Source organism: Pinus tabuliformis, chromosome X (genome assembly GCF_031772625.1).
Source record: "Pinus tabuliformis cultivar Carrire ecotype Pingquan chromosome X, CPIR1, whole genome shotgun sequence".
Lineage (NCBI taxonomy): Eukaryota > Viridiplantae > Streptophyta > Pinopsida > Pinales > Pinaceae > Pinus > Pinus tabuliformis.
The window spans coordinates 1,166,776,163-1,166,798,497 of record NC_142308.1 but is presented as its reverse complement, the minus strand read 5'-3'; the positions used below and the strand labels follow the sequence as shown (position 1 = coordinate 1,166,798,497).

At 41.5% G+C, this 22,335-nt stretch overlaps 1 protein-coding gene across 5 annotated transcripts in view; it reads left to right on the top strand.

Annotated features, from left to right (window-relative positions):
- Positions 1–22,335, top strand: part of SECA2 (Preprotein translocase SecA family protein) — a 475,015-nt gene that overhangs the window by 86,231 nt on the left and 366,449 nt on the right. The gene's annotated exons all lie outside the window — the stretch shown is intronic.

Sequence of the window (22,335 nt, the reverse complement as noted above, 5' to 3'; positions counted from 1 at the left end):
TTGATATTATTGGACACTACGGTTAATTTTTGTTGCACAGGGGATTGTTTTTTGAAACAGATTCTAATTTTTCTAGAGTATTCAGTTTAATAATATTGGTAATTTAAAAAATAAGGTTACTAGTGCTATTACCAATTTTTAAAATGCAATTTTTACAAGCTGCTTCTTAATTTGTTTACAACATTAAAGAAAAGCCACACATTCATAATATTCCAGAGTTAGAATGGCAGGGCCCTGTTACAGCAAAATCCTGCACTTCCAGAAATGAAACCCAAAAACTCAAGCGCGAGACCCACTGCACCTCATAGGGGGCCACTGTGACCTCACCAATCCTCTTCTCGCTTCTGGCCAGCTTTACTATGATTCAACTGGGGTTCTCCGTGTAGATCCTAGAGATCTTATTGCCTGGTCACACCAAGTCAAAAACTCTCTAAAGCTTCTCCAATCAACTGATTTTGATCAATTAGGGTTTAGGTGGATGATATGATTGCTAGGTTTGTTAGAGTAATCAGGGTTAGCTTTCAAAGGGAATGTCCCCAAACATTATAATTACAAAATTTCCTAGGAGAGTGGAACCCTAGCAAAACAGTTTTTATGATTTACAAAAAGGTATAAAGTGATGGAGAATGAAAGATCAATGTTTTGGGCATACGGAGTTAGACAAGGGAGCAAGTCTATGGAAGAGAATTATGAGTGAGAGAAAAAGCTACAATTAGGTTTCTCTAGTTCACAAACCCTAATGGCATGTGAAGATTTCTCAATCTAACACATCGGAAACCCCTACTGCAATATCTGGTTTACTATCTCCTACTTGTTCTTTACATTAACAAGTTATTTATTAACACAAACATTGAAGTAAACACAATTGCAGCCTTCACAAGGGAAACAGATCAACGACTGATATAAATTGAGACAACACAAGGGACACTATTATTTTTGGACAATTGTCCCTGGAAACCCAATTCGGGAAAACCGGTGTAGCATATATGAGGGTTTTATTATTAAGCAAATTTCTGAATACAACTAGGGTGCCAGAAATGGTTCACCCTTCAGAGAATATCCTCGGCAGTGGTACCTCTATTCGGAGACAAATATTCCGGCAAATCAGCAACCGGATGAACAATCCCATAGTGACTTTGGCTGTTCCTTGTGCTAGACAGAGAAAGTTGCTTCAAGCACTCCTCTAGAACTGCGTCACCCTTCCTTGGCTCTGCGTCATCTGATCAACTCCTAGTTTGCCCCACAGACACTCCCAACGCTGCCTCTGAAGCCCTCTTCGACTTCTCTACGACTTCTATGGCTTTTGCGTTAGCCTCTACAACCCTCTGCGCCCTCTGCGTCCTCTGCGTTGGCCTCCTTAGCCTCTGCGTCAACCCTCCTAGGCTCTACGCTGCCTCTTCCGACACTTTGCTGCCTCTTTAATATGTATTTTTGAGCCTTGGATCGAAATCCCTTGCTAAACTGCCCCTCACTGCAACTGATCTCTAACTCGATTTCCTCAGCAAACCCAACCCCAAAAAATCGAATTCTTGATCTCTCTTGGTGTGTCTCCAATTGATCCTCAAGCCTCCTCTTATACTTTTGCTGTTGACGAATCAATGGCTGAGATTATGTCCCTAATCAATGGCTAAGATTAGATCTGGCTTGATCCTCATTATTTAGAACTTTCTCACCCATATTATATTAATACACATTAATATTTTAATTTTCCTAAGTTTAGACTTAGGAACTGATTAAAAATATTAATTATTTTAATATCTCTTGATCCGGGTGGAATTTCTACAAACGATTTCTGGGTCATGGAAATCTCATGTCTTAGCCTCTCCACCAGTTTTCATGGCTAGAGCACATCTGATGCTACCAAAAATCAACACTCCCTCTTAGCGAGGAATGTGCTCTAACAACACTTCACCATAGAAGCGTCACACTGATCCTCCACATCGGTCCTCTGTGCTGATGCTAGGCATGCTGCCTCACATCCACTACACTGCTACTTCCTGTGCTGCTGCCCATGACACTGCCACTGCCACTGCTACATCTGTACTGCAACTCCCTCTCAACTTGCTGTATCATGCTTCCCGTAGCACTGCCACTGCTAACTGCTGCACTGCAACTCAATTACCGAGAAGTAACTGACTTTGTTGGGTGTGGAGCCTGATTATCTTCTTTATTTAGAGGTATCGCCATATTGGACCCCAGTTCCTGTAAAATGTATGCTGCAAAGGGGGGTCCAGGGGGGCGGCTATGATCTTTGGGAGCCCCCCCTCTGGCGGGGGATCGGGGGCAATGCCCCCGAGCTAAAAATAGATGTAAAATTGCCTTGTAAAATGTTATAATTTCGTAGTCAATCTGGGCCATTCATTAGGCGGAGATCTGACGGTAGAAGTTATGTTTAATTTAGGGTCTTTTGCCCTAGAAGGCAACCTCTCGCTATATATGAGGGAATTGTATTCCGTCTACGTAGATTTGTATTTTGAGTGAGAAAGAGAGGAGATTGTGTGAGAGCGAAGAGGGAATTACAGTGGATCTATTCTAGGTTGTATCTCTTCAGTTTGCTAGATAATATAAAAGGAAGGACTCGCTGTTTCTCCGTGGACGTAGCTCAAATTGGGTGAACCACGTATATCTGTCTCTCTTGTTTTATGTGTTCCATTGCTTTGTAATATATAATTTTCTAACAACTGGTATCAGAGCCGAAGGTCTATTTCGTTGATAAACTCGCAGGAGAGAAGGGTTTTTAGTTCGAGTGGGAGCAATGGCGGAAGATGGTAGGTTTAGGGTTGAAAAATTTAACGGCTAAAACTATCAGCTATGGAAGATGCAGATGGAAGATTATCTGTATCAGAAAGATTTGTACCTACCATTGAGCAGAAAGACAAAGAAGCTGACGAGTATGATAGACACAGAATGGGATATTCTCGACAGAAAGGCACTTGGAACAATACGGCTATGCCTAGCGACGTCGGTAGCCTTTAATATTTCAAAGGAAATGACAACAGAGGGTTTAATGTCGGCATTGGCCAAATTATATGAAAAACCCTCGGCCTCAAATAAGGTATTTCTTATGAAGAGTTTATTTAATATGAAGATGTCAGAAGGTGGATCTATTGCTGATCATTTAAATGAATTTAATACAGTTACCAGTCAGTTAAGTTCTGTAGGGATAACTTTTGATGATGAAGTTAGGGCTCTGTTATTTCTGTGCTCATTGCCAGAAAGTTGGAATGGTTTAGTTATGGCCATTAGTAACTCTATCTCTGGATCTAGTACTTTAAAGTTTGATGATGTTGTCGGTGCAATCCTTAGCGAGGAAATGTGACGGAAAAGCTCTGGTGAGACATCAGTTAATGCTTTGACTGCAGAGACTAGGGGAAGAAAAATGGAAAGAGGAAAGAGCCCAGGATATCGCAGTAAGTCAAGGAAAGGCAGATCCAAGTCCAGATCGGGGATAGTGTGCTGGAAATGCGGGAAGAAAGGATACCTGAAGAAAGATTGCAAGTCTCAGAAGGGAAAAGAAGGAGACATGCAACAAGAAAACAATCATGAAGCGAATGTGACAGGTGATGTGTTGCAAGATGCTTTGATTCTTTCATTAGAAAATATTATTGATGCCTGGGTGGTAGATTCAAGGGCCTCATTCCATGCCACACCTAATAGGAAACATTTTCATGATTATATTCCAAGAGATTTTGGACAGGTTCGATTGGGTGATGATAAACCCTGTAAAATCATTGAAATGGGTACAGTTTTCATAAAACAACAGAACGGAAATCAATGGCTATTAAAGGAGGTAAGGCATGTTCCAGATTTGAAGAAAAATCTGATTTCAATAGGGCAGTTGGGAGGTGAAGGATGTGTGACTACTTTTACAGATAAAACCTTGAAGGTCACTAAAGGAGCCCTGGTAATAGGAAAAGGAGAAAAGGTTGGTGCATTGTATTTATGCAATGATATTTCTAATTTTGTTAATGCTTTAACCTCTACAGGAGAAGATATGACATTGTGGCATTATAGGCTTGGGCACATGAGTGAAAAGGGGATGCAGATTCTTTATTCAAGAAATTTGTTGCCAGGTTTGAAGCATGTTGATTTAAAATTCTGTAAGAATTGTGTTTATGGAAAACAAAAGAGAGTCAGATTCTTCAGAGTTGGGAAAGAAAAGAAGAGCAAAAAATTAGAGTTTGTGCATACAGATGTATGGGGACCTGCTCATGTATCATCTCTCGGTGGCTCTCGTTATTATGTTACTTTTATTGATGATGCAACCAGAAAAACCTGGATTTATTGTATTCGAAATAAATCTGATGTATTTGATATTTTCAAGAAATGGAAAGCTTTGGTTGAAAATGAGACAGAAAAAAGGTTGAAGTGTCTCAGAGGTGAATATTGCAGCAAAGAGTTTGATAAGTACTGTTCAGAGAATGGAATTCGCAGAGAGAAGACAGTTCCAGGAACACCACAAGAAAATGGCGTTTTAGAAAGGATGAACAGAACAATCATGGAGCGTGCAAGGTGCATGAGATTGCATGCAGGATTTCCTTTACAATTTTGGGCAGATGCTGTAGATATTGCTGTTTATCTAATAAACAAAAGGCCTTCAAGTTCTTGGATGGTGGTATTCCAGAGGAGGCATGGACAGGTAAAAAGGTAAACTACTCTTTTTTAAAGACTTTTGGTTGTGAAGCCTTTGTCCACATTAATAAAGAAAATAGAGTTGCAGCAAAGAGTTTGATAGGTACTGTTCAGAGAATGGATTTCGCAGAGAGAAGACATTTCCAGGAACACCACAAGAAAATGGTGTGTCAGAAAGGTTGAATAGGACAATCATGGAGTGTGCAAGGTGCATGAGATTTCATGCAGGATTGCCTTTACAATTTTGGGCAGATGCTGTAGATACTGTTGTTTATTTAATAAACAGAGGGCCTTCAAGTTCCTTTGATGGTGGTATTCCAGAGGAGGCATGGACAGGTAAAAAGGTAAATTACTCTATTTTAAAGACTTTTGGTTGTGAAGCCTTCGTCCACATTAATAAAGAAAATAGAACAAAGCTTGAGGCAAAATAAAAAAAATGTACCTTTATTGGATATGGTGTTAATGATTTTGGTTATTGCTTTTATGATTATGAAAAACACAAAATCATTAGGAGCAGAGATGTCATATTCAATGAAAAGGTTTTGTATAAGGATCAGATGCAGGAAAAGAAACAGGAAAAAGAAAATAGAGAATACACAGTGCTTGATGAGATCACAGAAAAAGTGAAGGTGCTTGAAAATCATAATGATCAACAGCCAAAACAACAACAACAACCACAACAGCAACAAGCACCTCAAACACCTGAAAGTGGTGTTAGAAGATCTACCAGGATAAATAGACCCCCTGAACGATACTCTCCTTCATTATATTATGTATTGTTGACTGATTTTGGTGAACTAGAATGTTATGAAGAAGCAGTGCAGGTAGAAACCAAGAAGAAGTGGGAGCAAGCCATGAAAGAAGAGATGGACTCCTTAGCACATAACCAGACTTGGGACTTAGTCAGGTTGCCTGCAGGTAAAACAACATTGCAGAATAAATGGGTTTACAGGTTGAAGGAAGAAGATGGAGGTAGAAAAAGGTATAAAGCTAGACTTGTGGTGAAGGGGTTTGCACAAAAAAAGGGTATAGACTTTGATGAGATATTTTCTCCTATTGTTAAAACTTAAAATGACTTTAATTAGAACTATTTTAAGTCTAGTAGTAACTGAAGATTTGCATCTTGAGCAGTTAGATGTAAAGACAACCTTTCTCCATGGGGATTTGGAGGAAGAGATATATATGCAGCAACCACAAGGATATGAGGTAAAAGGGAAGGAGAAACTAGTGTGCAGGTTGAAGAAGAGCTTGTATGGCTTAAAACAGGCTCCAAGGTAATCGTATCTAAAATTTGACAGGTTTATGTCTAAACAAGGTTATACTAGATGTCACTCTGATCATTGTGTTTATCTCAACAGGCAAAATGATGGTAGCTATATTATATTGTTATTGTGTGTAGATGACATGCTTGTTGCAGGTTCTAACATGTAGGAAATAAATGTGCTCAAAATAAAATTGGCGAACTCATTTGCAATGAAGGATTTGGGTGTTGCAAAACAAATCCTTGGTATGCGAATAACTAGAGACAAGAAGAATTTAAAATTAACTGTTGTTTCAAAGTGAGTACATAGAAAAGGTGTTGGAAAGATTTAATATGTAGAATGCAAAACCAGTTAGTATACCTTTGGCTAGCCATTTCAAACTAAGTAAGGAAATGTGTCCCAAGACTCTGGAAGAAATGGATTATATGTCTAAAGTTCCATATGCATCAACAGTTGGAAGCTTAATGTATGCAATGGTCTGCACAAGGCTTGATATTGCACATGCAATGGGAGTTGTAAGTAGGTACATAAACAATCCAGGAAAAGAACATTGGATGGCGGTGAAGTGGATTCTCAGGTATTTGAGAGGTACCACAAATCAATCATTATGCTTTGTTGGTTCAAACATTGCTCTACAGGGATATGTTGATGCATATATGACGAGTGATAGAGATAACAGGATGAGCACAACATGGTATGTGTTTACTGTAGGTGGAACAACTGTCAGTTGGGTCTCAAAACTGCAAAGTGTTGTTGCACTCTCAACAACAGAAGCAGAGTATGTTGCTACTACAGAGGCTAGTAAAGAAATGATTTGGTTACAAAGGTTTCTGGATGAATTGGGTAAGAAGCAGGAGTTGGGCATGTTATACAATGACAACCAGAGTGCCATACATCTTGCAAAGAACTCTGCATTTCATTCCAAGACTAAACATATGCAACTCAAGTACCATTTCATACGGTCAGCATTGGAAGATGGACAGTTGATGCTGGAAAAGATACACACTAGCCAGAATCCTGTAGATATGTCAACAAAAGTTGTAATCAGGGAGAAACTAAGATTCTGCTCAGTTTCAATTTGTCTTCAAGTATGATGAAGAAGATGAGAAACAACCAAGTCCAAAGTGGAGTCATTGTCCAACAAATGAAGCAACGATGGAGTTGCTATAATTAGTCTCCAAGTGGGAAATTGTTGGGTGTGGAGCCTGATTATCTTCTTTATTTAGAGGTATTGCCATATTGGACCCCAGTTCGTAATTGTGGCGGCAACGCCCTCGTAATATGTGTTGCCACTCGTAATATGTACGCTGCAATGGGGGTCCAAGGGGGGCGATTGCGATGTTTGGGAGCCCCCCCAAAGCTAAAAATAGATGTAAAATTGCCTTGTAAAATGTTTTAATTTCATAGTCAATCTAGGCCGTTCATTAGGCGGAGATCTGACGTAGAAGTTATGTTTAATTTAGGGTTTTTTGCCCTAGAAGGCAACCCCTCGCTATATATGAGGGAATTGTATTGCGTCTATGTAGATCTGTATTCTAAGTGAGAAAGAGAGAGGAGATTGTGTGAGAGCGAAGAGGGAATTACAGTGGATCTGCTGTAGGTTGTATCTCTTCAGTTTGCTGGATAATATAAAAGGAAGGACTGGTTGTTTCTCCGTGGACGTAGCCCAAATTGGGTGAACCACATATATCTGTGTCTCTCTTGTTTTATGTGTTTTCTGTGTTTATATTTCTACAATATATTTTGTGTTCCATTGCTTTGTAATATATAATTTTCTAACAGACTTTACCCAAACACTGATATCCCAGTCAGTCTGGAAGCCTTGCGATGCTGAAGCTACCTTAGCTGCTATCCTACGCTTCCTCTGCTGCCACTGCGCTGCTGCAAACACCTCTGTGCCTCTTGCACTTTTGCAACCTTTGTTGCGCTGCTACAGACTTCTGCACTCTAGCGCTGCCTTGTCACTCCATGACACTTTGCTCCACCCAACACCTGTCATCATGCTACTATCATTAAGGGCTCCCGTAGTCGGATGTGATCCATGAGTTTGGGCACCTCAAGGACCCCGCCCCTGCATGTAGTCCTCTTGACTACAACTCTATGTCTCCCCACCTCTTCTCTAGAGGCGCATGAGCACTCATGGCACAATCATCATCAGTCTCGACATCCTTCTCCGCCTTTGCTGGAGCTGCCTTTGAGTCGGAAGCTTCTCCCTTTCCTTTCTTCCTGGGGCACTAAGAGGCATAATGTCCCAGCTCCCCACAGTTGAAGCACTTGACCTTGGAGATGTCTTTCTTCTTCCTCTTCTGAACTACCTGCTGTTCCGTAGATGCTAGAGCCGCATCCTCCTCCTCCTCTTTGTTGACTTGAACTCCCTTACTGCTACTCCCCGCCTTGGTTCACCTCCTGATCTCCTCCTATCATAGAGCTGCCCACATCTCCTCCCATCTGGGGAGAGTCGCTTTGCCCAAAATGCTTTGGACAAATGTTTCCTAGTCCTCGGAGACTGCATTCAGCACAGTCCTGACCATAAACTCTGGATCCGGTGTAGCCCCCACAGAAGTAAGGTGGTCGTGAATTCCTTGCAACCTGAGAAGGAACAGATCTATCTCATCTCCTTTTTGCATTTGATATGACCTCAGCTGATTCTCCAATAACATCTTCCGCCGCACGGAAGAGCCCTAGTATAAGGTGGTTAGGGTCTTCCACATTTCTCTTGCTGTGTTCTCAACAATATGTGGTATGACATGATCTTTGACCCCGTCTAGGATCATGCATTTCGCCTTCGCTTGGGCCTCCTCATACTTCTCATTTGCAGTCGGGTCAATTGGGACAACAATTGTTTTCAAGGCATAGTCCTTGATGCGACGTTTATCCAGGATTTCCAGGATCCTGGCCTCCAGATGACAAAATTGGAGGCCCCGTCCAATCTGTCCTGATCCCTCAATCCGTTCACTGCCATCTTTGCTCTTCCCCGCTAGACTCTCTCTAAGTCCTGATTTCCCTCCTAGAAATCCCTCTGCCAACTGTTGAATCACTCCTCTCCAATCCCCCTTTGCTGCTGCAACTCAGATCTGGATTTCTTGGCTAGAAATCCGTCGAGGTAGTGCTTCCCTCTACCTTGGTTCCGTCTCCTTAGACACTGTTCTGTACGGATAGAACTAGCATCCCACCAGCTCCTCAAATCACAATCTGCACAGCTCCCTTAGCCCCGACAACTGAAGAACCTGAGCCCTTCAGGCTCTGCGCAATCACAGTGTAGGCTGAATTTGCTCCTCCCGGCCAACTGCGTCAATCCTTCCTGGTTGAGAAGGATGACGTGGCTCTGCGTGAGCTTGTTCTACCCCTCTTTGTCTCTACGCTGGCCCTTCGCTTGGCTCAGAATGTTGATGCAGGCTCTGCGTGAGCCTCTGCGTCACCCTCTTTGCACTGCATCACTCCTCCTCTTGCCTCTTCAGCTCTGGAACAATGCTGTCTCTCGGGATAGTTGCTTTTCTGCTACAAATTCTCAGATTTCTTCGGTTGGTGTCTTTAGTTTTCTATGATTTGCAATCCCTCTGATACCATGTGAAAATTTTTGAATCTAACACATCAGAAACCCCTACTGCAATATCTGGTTTACTATCTCCTACTTGTTCTTTACATTAACAGGTTATTTATTAACATAAACATCGAAGTAAACACAATTACAACCTTCACAAATATATAGATCAACAACTGAAATAAACTGAGACAACGCAAGGGACACCGTTATTTTTGGACAATCATTCCCGAAAAAACCCAATTCGGGAAAACCGGTGTAGCATATATGAGGGTTTTATTATTAAGCAAATTTCTGAATACAACTAGGGTGCGAGAAATGGCTTAGCCTTCAGAGAATATCCTCGGCAGTAGTACCTTGGAGACAGATATTCCGGCAAATCAACAGTCGGATGAACAATCCCATAGTGACTTTGGTTGTTCCTTGTGCTGTACAACGAAAGCTGCTCCAAGCACTCCTCTAGAACTGTGTCACCCTTCAAGAACTGCGTGACCCTTCATCGGCTCTGCGTCAGCTGATCAACTCCCAGTCTGCCTTACAGACACTCCTAGCGCTGCCTCTGAATCCCTCTATGACTTCTGCGTCAGGCTCTATGACTTCTGTGTCAGCCTTTACGATCCTCTGCGTCCTCTGCGCTGGCCTCCTTAGCCTCTGCGTTAGCCCTCCTAGGCTCTGCGCTGCCTCTTCCGGCACTTTGCTGCCTCTCTAATATGTATTCTTTAGCCTTGGATCGAAATCCCTTGCTGAACTACCTCTCACTGCAACTGATCTCTAATTCGATTTCCCCAGCAAACCTAGCCCCAGAAAATCGAATTCTTGATCTCTCTTGGTGTGTCTCCAACTGACCCTCAAGCCTCCTCTTATACTTTTCCTGTTGACGAATTAACGATCAAGATTAAGTCCCTAATCAACGACTAAGATTAGATCTGGCTTGATCCTCGTTATTTAGAACTTTCTCACCCATATTATATTAATACACACTAATATTTTAAAATATTAATTATTTTAATATCTCGTCATTCGGGTGGAATTGCTCCAAACGATTTTTGGGTCTTGGACATCTCATGTGCCTTAGCCTCTCCACCAGTTTTCATGGCTAGAGCACATCCGATGCTACCAAAAATCAACATGGCATTCATTCAAATTGGAGATAAAGAGCAAGGAGGCTATACCAAGGTTCCTTGATAGAAACTTGATGATAATTTTGCAAAGGGAGATGTTAGAACCATAAAAGATTCAACCTATTTGGGTGAAAATATCAGTGAAATCCTAATTTTATAACAAATGCAAGGTGAAAGAGGATAATTTACAATAAATTTAAACAAATTCACAATAGAATCACCATGAGAAAAATCCATCCAATCACAACATTCTCCCCAAGACAATTTGCGAACTTGAAATATCCATAACCAATTTTACAAGAGAAAAATTGTAGAAAATTTCAGACTAACTATAGGATTTCTCCTCTAAAACTCCATGAGAAAATGATGTGAGAGATCTCTTTGTTTATAGGAGAGAACCTCAACTCATTATTACAATAAAATAATATTTTCGAAGCTGAAATCCCTTGTTAATCCACAAGTGATGATGAATGAATATGTGAGAAGTCCCTTAACAAGTTTGATAATGAGTAAACACAAGTAAACCTTGGGTTACAAGCCAATGCACTAGCTCCAACATGAAATAATGCCAAAATAGACCCACACATGTGAGCTGCAGGCCTCTAATATGATAACGTCATGCCCCTTTTGTGCTCCAAATGCTAATTCATGGTGAAACGAAGGTTGAAAGTATATCCAAGAATCATGATCATCCATCATTTGAGGAGCAATTCTCAAATCAAACATCAAAGCAGCTCCAAAGGTCCCAAATCAAGTTGGGGTGCCCCCATGTCATCTCCATGGATCTCCAGTGGTCAATGTAGTACTTCTTCTCTCCAATGTTAAGGCTCCATCAGGTGCAACAAGCCCTCCTTAGTCATCCTATGGAAGACCATCCTCATTTGGGCTTTAAATTGTGGCTTGCCGATTAGGTAGTGTCAAGGTTAGCCGGGGGGGCATGTTAGGTCCAGTGGTGCAATCATCAAGAATCCTCTGTGATACACTAAAGAAGATCAGTGTCTTGGCTCTTGGGGGTACTCTGGGATGTGTCTCAATTTCTCAAGTCATCACACTGCCCAATTCTTTGTTGCAAGTGGGCAATGCTGCATCTGCTAAGTCGTCAATGTCTCTGTAGGGCTCGAGTACTTGTGGAGTGGGTGCCCTCAAGGCCTTTGTTGTTGTGGACCACCTAGCAAGACCATCTTAAACTCGAGTGAAAGCAAGCATTCATTAGAGGCTAATATCATAAAGCATCTAGGTGGACCAAACTCGTATGTTAAGGGCATACTAGTACTTCAAGCTGGGATCACCTTCCAATATCTAAGTAAATCAAGTCCTGTAAAGGTATTCCCTACCTTGGTAAGGGTGGCTAATAGTCAACCCTATTAGGTGCTTCTAGTGCCCAAGGGGAGGTGGCATTCCTAAGGTTAACCCTTTAGTGATCAGGTGTGGGTGCAAGTGAGTGGCAATGGAGGGGAAAGACTTCATGGCCAAGTGCCATGGTAAGGGGACCAACTAGTGGCAGTCCACATCCTGAGTGTATAGATGTAATGGAGGGAGCAATCGTGGAGGCATGAGTTACCCTGCTCGACTTGCTTTTTCCACCCCTCTGGTGCGCCTTTTACTTCTTGTTGATAATGCTTTATATTACAGTGCATAGCTAAAGGATCAGGCTTGCTCTTTATGATATAGCATTTATTTTACCCCTTAAGATGATGGGATTTATTGCTCATCAAGGTTGGGACATGCAAGAGTTCTTTTTGATGAAATAGAGCATCAAGTGCTCAAGAACCGAGTGATGGATACTAAGGAGGATAGAGCTCATGCTAAGATTTTTCCCATGCACAAACTTATGTCCCAACCATCTTTTGCATTTTGATTTTCTTTTTATTTCATTGTGAGTATATTATGCTTTTGCATTTTTTTAGCTACAATGTTGCACGAAGCAGGGATGTTTTTTGGAAGTGAAGCGTTGGAAGCATTATTTTCCAAAAATGTTCGGAAGCGAAGCATCTATTTTATATATATATATATCATTGCATTTATATTAAAAAACATCCAAAGTGCCAATTAGTTGCAAAATTTATGAAAGCATGGATATTGTACACAAATCAAGATAAAAATGGTATCCATAGTACATTAATGATTAATTATTATAGCATCAACTATCTAGAATCTAGATTCCTCTCCTCTTGTCTAGCCTTTGCCTCTACTTCGATTCTCTACAGATATTAGTGAACATTGCGCAACTTCGTTCAAATTGCCTAATCCAAGCCTTATAATATGGTAGAAAAAGCTTAACATGCCTGATCAATGTTTTTGACTTGAGTGAAGGGTACATTTTTGCTAAGGCCATGAAATAGGAATTCAATAATCAACACCACCAACACTGGGGTACATATAGGGCTTGGTTCTCTTGATTAAATGCCAATCACATACCCTCATACACGATAATCTAATGAAATGCCACAATCCAATTGATCTTGAAATTTTGAAAACGGTTAAGTCTGCTGAATTTTGAATTGGATATGAAATTCTATTTTTTCCATATGTAGTCCGATGAGGTTGGAACCACTCTCTTCATGGTAATGTTAAAAGTTTAAGTAAAAGGATGAAAATGAAAGATATACGAGAATGCCAATTTTACTTTAAGAAATTAACATTACCATTAGGGAGCATCTAGGAAGCGTCTAGGGAGCATCAAGGGAAAACTTTGTGAGTGTCTAGGAAGCATGGTTTTTCACATAATGGTTCAAAAATTCCAAAAAAAAAATGCCTCTCAGAACCACGCGACCAGTTTCTGGAACCATGGCAAAACCGCGGTTTGAGTATGTGAAATCGTGCCAAAACTATGGTACGGAACCACACAATTCTTAATGTCTAGGAACCGTGAATTTCAGGCGGAACCTCGGTTTCGCCTGTGGTTCACCCACTAATCTGGATTTAAACATGAACGCAACAAATTGCAAATATAACCATAAATACAGAGATGTAGCAGAAATAATACTTCATTTCATGAATGTGAAATACTGAAATATGCTTACAAACAGAAATGGAAATAAACTCGCTAGGGTGATGGTAGCTTATCTCTAAGAAGAGATGTGGCGGCTACATGCCTCTGAACTGTGTTACAATGAGGCTCGAAGGCTTATTTATTGTTGAGAAACAATGGAAAACCTTAAACATCCAAAAACCTAACCCTAGGAGATGAAGCGCCAAACTATGGGCCCTGTTTGGGTGAATTGGTACATCAACTTCCCGGGGTTGTAAATTTGGCATACGATCTGCATTTGACGTGCATAATACCTCGTTAGAAAGATCTATCTGAGAAATACAACTTTTGAGTGAGCAACATCCGTCGACAACCCATGTTGCTCCCGGTTTTCCCAAAAAACGTGGTTTAGGGCCTCCAAACGGCTATGGAAGTTTAGGACTCGAAAAACTGCGAAAAATAGTAAATTGTGCTACAAATAAGGAAACTGAAAAACTAAAAGAGACAGTTGTGGGGGTCCAAGTGGGATAGGTGGGTGGCCACCAACATCCACTTGGATCATTCCTCCCCCGTTAGGAAGCAATGGTCCCCATTGCATTGAGTGCCTCCATGAGATGGGGAAACTTCTGCTGAACTTGGTCCCTGGTGAGTTGTTCTGCAATCTTTGATGTGTCCAGTAATGGTGGGAAGCATGGTCGAGGGCGGTCCACATTGAACACTCGGTGCAAGCCAAGGAATGGGGGGAATGCTGTGCTCCAAAGCATTGTTTACCACAGCCTTGGTAATGGTGTAAGGACCATATCAGAGTGGTCTGATTTTCGGATGGGCTCTTGTAAGACGTTCTTTCTGCAAATGTAACCAGACTTTGTCACCCACCTGAAACTTGCGTGGCACCCGATGTCGCTTCTTGTACTTGGCATTTTCTAGAATGGAGCGACGATATATCGGCCCGTTGGGTAGAGGTGCTCTGGGAGTCAGATCGGACGATTGCTTGACCTGACAGTGCAACGGTACCCTTGTGGGTGAGGAGAAGATGTCCCTGTTTTCTTTCATGATCGTATCCACCTGCTTCTACTGCGTGGAGGGACCCTTCTCGGGGGCCATGTATGTGGCTACGATCTTCCTCTTACTTTGAGGGCGAACCAGACAGAAAATAAATTTCCCAGTCTGGAGAATGATCTTACTGGCTTTCTTAGCAGAGATCAAAGAAGTGGCGCTAGGTGGGGCTACCTACGGTATCCTGTATAATGTATTACACAAAGAAATAATAACAGCGCGAGGCCTTGACTCATACACAACATGTCGCTTCCACAAGTATGGTTGGCCTAATAATACATCACAAACATCAAGCAGTGCAACATCACACAATACCTCATCTGTGAAGGGCTTGATGTTGTAGGGAAGGCGACACTGCTGGCAGACTCGGAGATCTCGTCCTTGGTGAAACCACCCGATACTGTACGGTTGCGGGTGTGGTATGGTTGGTAGTCCCAGCCGCTTCACGACCTCTGCTGAAATGAGGTTCTTTTCGCTGCCACTGTCGACAATGAATTGCAGCGGCGAACCCTTCACCCACATTTGTAAGTGGAAAAGACGCTCCCCCTCCTCTGGATCTCCGGGCTCATTCTTCTGGACCTTGGCGGTGGCAATAGTGGTGTTGGGATCCGCATCAATGATTTGCTTCCCTTTTTCATTCCCCTTGTTGGGTTCTGACTCAGGGTCGGAACATGCATCTGATTCTGAAGCCTTCAACTCGGCCAACAGCGACTGCTTGGTCTGACACTCACTTGTGTTGTGAGTGGGGCTCTTATAGAACTCACATCACTTTCCTGTGTCCTTCTTTGACTTTGTGGTGTTGTTCTTTTCTTGCGGCTTCGACAGGTTTTCTTGGGTCACACTGTCTTGGCTTTGCCCTTGGTTCTGCGGTTTGAGGAAGCCTTTCCTTTGCTTTAGATTCGCGGATCCAAAGTCTCGCTTTTTTTGTTTAAACTTCTGCTCGATCTTGACAACGTATTGGTATGCCGTGCCGAGCGAGGAGATGTCCAGGAACTCCATTTCGTCCTAGATGTACCTGTGTAGGCAGCCGTAGTATTTGAGTACCAAATGTAGCTTAGAATCTTTGATACCCAACTTTGTGTGAAGGGTATGAAAAATATTTGTGAACTTCGACACATCTTGGTCCCTTCCCTGCCGCAGCGTGGTCCACTTTATGTATTTATCCTCATAGCTTTTGACAGGGTAGTACTGCTCCTTAATGGCATTCCGGAACGAATTCCAAGTGGGTGCGACTGAAAACAGTGAGTTCGTACTTTCATCCTTCTCCTCGCTTTCCCACCAATCCTTGATGTGGGGGGCTGCTTTGAGAAGAGCGAAAGTAATATTTTCTCGGCTGGAAAAACCATGAATAGAAAAATAACCTTCTAGCAGATTTAACCATTTATCTACGACATTTGTGTTTATCTGACCCTCGAATATGGGGATTTCAAAGTTAACTTGTACCTTAAAGGGTGTGGCGTTTCCAGAGTAGCTGTTGGAAGCAGATGCGTCGCCCCTGGGTAGCCGTTGAAGGATTTGGGCAAAGTTTTCCATCATCGCGTTCCTTTGTCGCTCGAGGGCTTCTTCGAGCAAGATTTTGATAGGATCTCTTGCCCCCTCATATTTCTTTTCATCCGCCATGGGAGGCCGTCGGGATTTGCGAGGCTGATATTGCAAAGGTTCGATCAGTTCAAGCCCTAACGGCTCATATCCCGACCTCGTTGGGGACATGTAAAGAAAAACAGAGAAAGAGCAGACCGCTCTGATACCACTGATCCGCATTTAAACAGGAACGCAACAAATTACGGATATGACCACAAATACAGAGATGCAACAGAAATAATACTTCATTTCATTGATGTAAAATACTGAAATATGCTTACAAATAGAAATTGAAACAAACTAGCTAGGGCGATGGTAGCTTATCTCTGAGAAGAGATGTGGCGGCTACATGCCTCTGAACTGTGTTACAATGAGGCTCGAAGGGCTATTTATTGTTAAGAAACAATGGAAAACCCTAAACATCCAATAACCTAACCCTAGGAGATGAAGCGCCAAACTATTGGCCCTGTTTGGGTAAATTAGTACATCAACTTCCCGGGGTCGTAACTTTGGCACACGATCTCCATTTGACGCACACAATGCCTTGTTAGAAGGATCTATCCGAGGACTACAACTTTTGAGTGAGCAACATTGGTCTATGCCCCATGTTGCTCCTGGTTTTCCCAAAAAACATCGTTTAGGGCCTCAAAACGGCTTCGGAAGTTCAGGACCCAAAAAACTACCAAAAATAGTAAATTGTGCTACAAATAAGGAAATTGAAAAATTGAAAGAGACAGTTGTGGGCGTCCAAGTGGGGATAGGTGGGTGGCCCACTAACATCCACCTTGATCACCCACTGATCCGCATGGAATGAAAATCGACCCTCAGATCCATGGGGGAGGGGGACGGTTCCCACAATATTGCGCTGCATCAACATCCATGGTAATGATTTCCCGGTCCCACTCAAGGATGTGGTTAAGAGGATGCCAAATCCCAATCAACCAATGACAAGTTAGACTTGAAGAATGGAGATGGTATAAAGGGCTTATAATGTGACATGAAAATTATTAAATATGGTGAAATGGAGAATGAACACATGACTTCAATCTAGGTTTTCTAAGTATTGCCACTCGTATAACCCTAAGGCCTTAAGGGAGGTCCCACTAGACTAGGGATAAAAATTAACCCCCATGGTAAGGTGAGAGAACAAATTTACAGTCAAGTTTTGTGAATTTTCCAGATTACTCATTTGTTCATACTAAATGCCCAAGACGTCAATTATAAGCACCCAATTGTAAAATGATCAAAGTACTTGTTGAGTGGTAACCCACCTTTATTTAAGAGGAATGCTAGATGGTGAGAGGTGCATGGCTGAAGCTAATGGCAGAGGCATATGACCTATGTTGAACGGGTTCCCAAACCCGGGGGTGGGGTTCTTGAACCCGTCCCGGGTTCCCATCCCTAAGTACCGGATTTGTGTATGGGTTCTTCTCAGAAGAACCCATAAGAACCGAGTTCTTCTATGAAGAACTGGGTTCTCCAAAAAAAAAATTAGGTTCTTTTCCTTTAACGGGTTCTTTGGGTTCTTCAGAAAAAATTTATATATTAAAATTTAATTTTCAAGTAAATTTTTTGTTTTTTGTTTTTTGTTTTGTATTGAAATATAAAAAATAAAAAATAAAAAATAATAATATGATATTTATTATTAACAAATGTCAAAAACTTAAAAGTTAAAACCTAAACTTTTTACTAACCCACAGCCATCGAATTTCATTTTTGTTTTTGGTTGAGCTGTTCCGATTTACCCATTTCACGTGGCCGAGGTGTCTTTGGTTCACATGCATCTATTTACCCATTTCACGTGGCCGAGGTGTCTTTGGTTCACATGCATCTTTGGCAGATACACGCAAGAAGAAGGATCCAATTGATTGGTGGTGGCTTCATGGTGTTGATGCTCCTGAGTTGCAGCAATTTGCCATACGGTTACTTGGATAGGTAGCTTGTTTGGAGTTCCTCATCTTATTCAAAATTTGAAAAATTCTCAATTAAATATAGGAAATTAATTTTAATTTTTAAATTTTAAATTTTCATTTTAGTTTTAGTTTCTATTTTTAAAATTTTAATTAATTTAATGGGCTTCCCCTAATATTTCAGGTAGCTAGTTCTTCATCTTGTGAGAGGAATTGGAGTACTTATGCCTTTATTCATTCAGTAAAGAGAAATAGGTTGGGCTCAAAGAAGGCAGAGAACTTAGTGTACATTCATAGCACACTTCGTCTCATATCTCGAAAAGACCCGGGGTACAAGGAGGGTCCTTTCAAGAGATGAGACCAACACATAGATGATGCTATGTGTGTGGAAGAGGAGATACAACCAGATGGCCTTATTGAGCTACCTCCAATTGCTATGGATGAGCAAGAGCCTCAAGATGAGAGTGATTCCTACCTGGAGAGCATGCTAGTTGAAGATCTAAGTGATGTTGGTGACATGGATGTTGATGACATGGCTTGAGGAAGCCATTGTTCATTAGGCTTTAGCTATTTTTATTTTAGTATTTTAAAATTTCCTAGTTCATGTTTGGAGATGCCTCAAGGCAAATTTTGAATGTAGTATGACAATGGACATATATCATGATTCATGATTCTTATTAATATGTAAACACTGAACAATTTTTTGGTGATAAATTTTGAAATTTCAATGTGAATGTTGAATGTTCAATGAAGTGCATGTTTAAATGATTAAAGTTTTCTTGTTTAAAGTTGAAAAATATACAAATTCAAATTTCATATATATTATTAATTATAATTTATAATTTATAAAATTTAATATTATTATATTACCCGACGAACCCACGTACCCTGTTTCAAAAAATGCTGCCCCCGTCCCCGTCCCCGAACCCACGTTTCCTGGCAACATAGCATATGACATATCATTATCGAGAAGTGAATCTCAATGGCTGCTATCTGGCTACCTATCAAATGTAGGAGAAAAAATTTCTCCTATGGTGTTACCCATTTTGGTGGGTAACAAGGACCATTTCTAAGTTGTAAGTTTGCTGTATTTTTTAGTGTAATTTCTCAGTGGGTCTAGGACCTCAATTTTCTAGATCTAATAGAGAGTGAAGGGAGAGTCCTTGTCATATGTATTAGGCCCTGTTACTGCTCAAACTATCAAGGGTCCTAGGAGGGGATCCTAAAGGGACAACTACTAGGTCAAGCGAAACAATGGAGCAATAGCCCACTGCCCCCTCAACTAAAGCTCCTTGTGCTCTTTACGAATTTTCACTGATGGGAGGAGACCCAGTACGAAGGGAATCACTAAATGAATGAATCAATTAAGGGATAAAGAGTGATTCCTAAGGGCCTATTCACAAGAGAGACTCAATTTTGCGGTTTCCTTGCTTGAGAAGCAAGGTGTAAGGCTCTCTAAGAAGGGCCAAGGGGATTTCAAGGGCTAGGGTTTGCAAAAAAGACTTGCAAAGGAGGGACCTAGTCTAAGAAATCCTTGTGAAAACTTGGATTCCAAGTGGTCTTTATGCAATTATCTTCAAAAAGTTGTGGGACCACACGGGACAAAGTGGACCTAAGATTAGGTCAAGTTGGTGGAGTTGATCAATCAAGAATGTGCTTGACCTAATTAAGGGTAAGAAGGGGATCAAAGGAGAAATTTTCAACACTTTTCAAAACAATGATTCCAATGAGGTCACTAGCCAAGGGAAACAAAGGGAAAGAATCAATCTCAGAGACAGGGCTTGAAATATCTCAAGATCCCACCATCGGAATGGCTTCAAATTTGGAGGGGTCCTAAGAGACACAATAACGCAGTACAAGCTAGGAGATCAAATTTTTTGATGGGTGATTTGTGAGAAATTTGATGCCCTAGGTTCCCTATGGAGGCTAGGCCTAGAAGAAAGAGAGAGAGGTGATAAAGAATATGTTTTTAGTTATCACCTATGGAGGACCAGTGTCTAATCCTTTGGGAGAAATAGATTCAAGGAGATTCCAGTGCTTGGGATGATTTCACTTGGTCAAGGAGGCCTCTAGAACAATTTCGCATGGCAATTAGGGCATGGGGCAATTGCTTCAAGGTCTTATACTTTGATATGCAATATATGATGACTTATCAAGATAAAATTTTGACAAAATATCTCTAGGAATATTCACTTATTCAAACATGGCCCATGACATGATGCAACACTATTAAAAGACAAATTTCCACCATCTCACACAAGAAAAACAACAAATTTCAGCCTAGTATAGCGAAAATCCCCAACAACATGCGTGTGGAATTAGAAATGACAAAATAGCATTAAAAGAGTACTTACATGTGAGAACACGTAAATCCAGTCATCATTATATGCCAATATAAAAGCTACAAGACAAGAATGAAGAAATTGAAACATCAATATTCATCCATTCATCCAATTTCGTCCTCCAAAAAGAATAGCGAAAATCTCACAAGAGAGAATGATCCAATCGAAGTGATGATGATCAAATGATTCCATCACACTTCTATTTATACACTTCCTAATGAATTTGATTTAGCTAATTAGGCCTAATTTAGCCCCTAAAATAAAATAATGTGCATAATAACAAAACTTTTGGTGATAAGCCCACCAAATAGCTCAATAATGTAAAGATACGCCTCTCAAGAGGGTCAAATGATCAACAAAGTGAGTTGTCGGGCCTTCGAGGAGCCCTAATGAAGTCCAAGGGGTGCCATAATGAAGAAATGGACTCCAAACATAGTGGACAAGGGGTTGGCCTCTTGTTATCCAATGAAGAACCTGTGGTGCTCCCAAGTGGGTGTGGGGGCACAAAGACATCCTCATGGGTTTCCAAATGGATCAAATACACCTGTAGACTATCTATAAGGGCTAGATTAATGACATAAGACCTCCCTCTGCAACGAGAGACATCCTGGAGCCTCTGCCAAGTGTATGGTGCAACTATGGAGTTGATTGGGCATGGTGGACTAGGTGCATCATCCTCATCCAAAAGGTGGAACACGAGCAATCAATGAACACTGTTGGGGATCCATGAAGTAATATCTGCTATGTTGGAGGCCTGTGTCTCTCAACGCTCACCCTACAAGTGCCAATGTGGCCCTTTGGAGGGCTAGGGTTCTGTATAGGGAGGCCAAGCCCTAAATGAAGACCCACCTACAATCCTGCATAAGATCCAATGCGTCCCCTTTCCCTGTAATACAACAAATTATTAGAATAGTCAAGTAATAACGCTTGCAAGTCATGGGATCGACGAGGCACTTCATGGTGGCATACCCTTCCATAGTGGGCTTTGGCAAGTACAAGTATATCGAAGCTCAAAAGAGGGTTAACCAAGGACCCTATTAAGTGGTTTCAATTTCTAAAGGGGATGGTATGTCCATAGTACATCCTTTAAGAGGTAGGTGGCAAGTGATATAATAATGGAACAATGTGGGGAATCAAGGGAATCATCCAAACCACATGTCAAGGTGCATGGGTAACTATAATAAGGGAAGCCCACACTTGGGTATATAAGTGTAGGAGGGAGCAAATCGTGGTACATGACTTACCTCGACCTTTGTTTTTCCACCCTTCTTCATATGCCTTTTATTGTTTTTTCTTCATAACCACTCAGGGCTCTAGGGGATGGAGAGCATGATGCGTAATATATAGCAGTGGATACTCCGCTTGAGGTGGGGCAGTGCATCGCCCACCAGGGGTTGGGACAATCATAGGTTCCTTAATGTTGGAGGGGGCTCATCTAGGGCCCATAGGAACCAGGGTGATGGCCATGAATAAGGGGTAGAGCTCATGTTTGGCTTTTGCACACGTGCTAAATTTGTATGTCCTGGCCATCTTTTGCATTTTGTGGTACATTTCCTGGTGAGAGTGGCTAGATTAGGCTTTTGACTTTCTTTTTAGCTGCATCAACCTCCAGGGCATCGTTCTAGGCCTTACCCAAGGTGTGGATAAGGGGAGGGGGAGGCTAACCCTATGTGGACACAGTGGACACATGTGGGCCTGGATGGGAAAAGAAATGAATGGGGCTCAAATGAGTGGAAAGGGAGTAATGTAGGTGGTATCGAGAAGCAGGACCGCACAACAAAAATAAGGATTTATAATGTAATGCCAACCCTAAAGCTAATGGCCAATAAAGGAGATCCCATGAGATTAGGACATGAGGGTAACCACGAAATCGGGCAATGGAGACAAGAAAACAAACCTAACTCGCTCTTTCTGCCGAA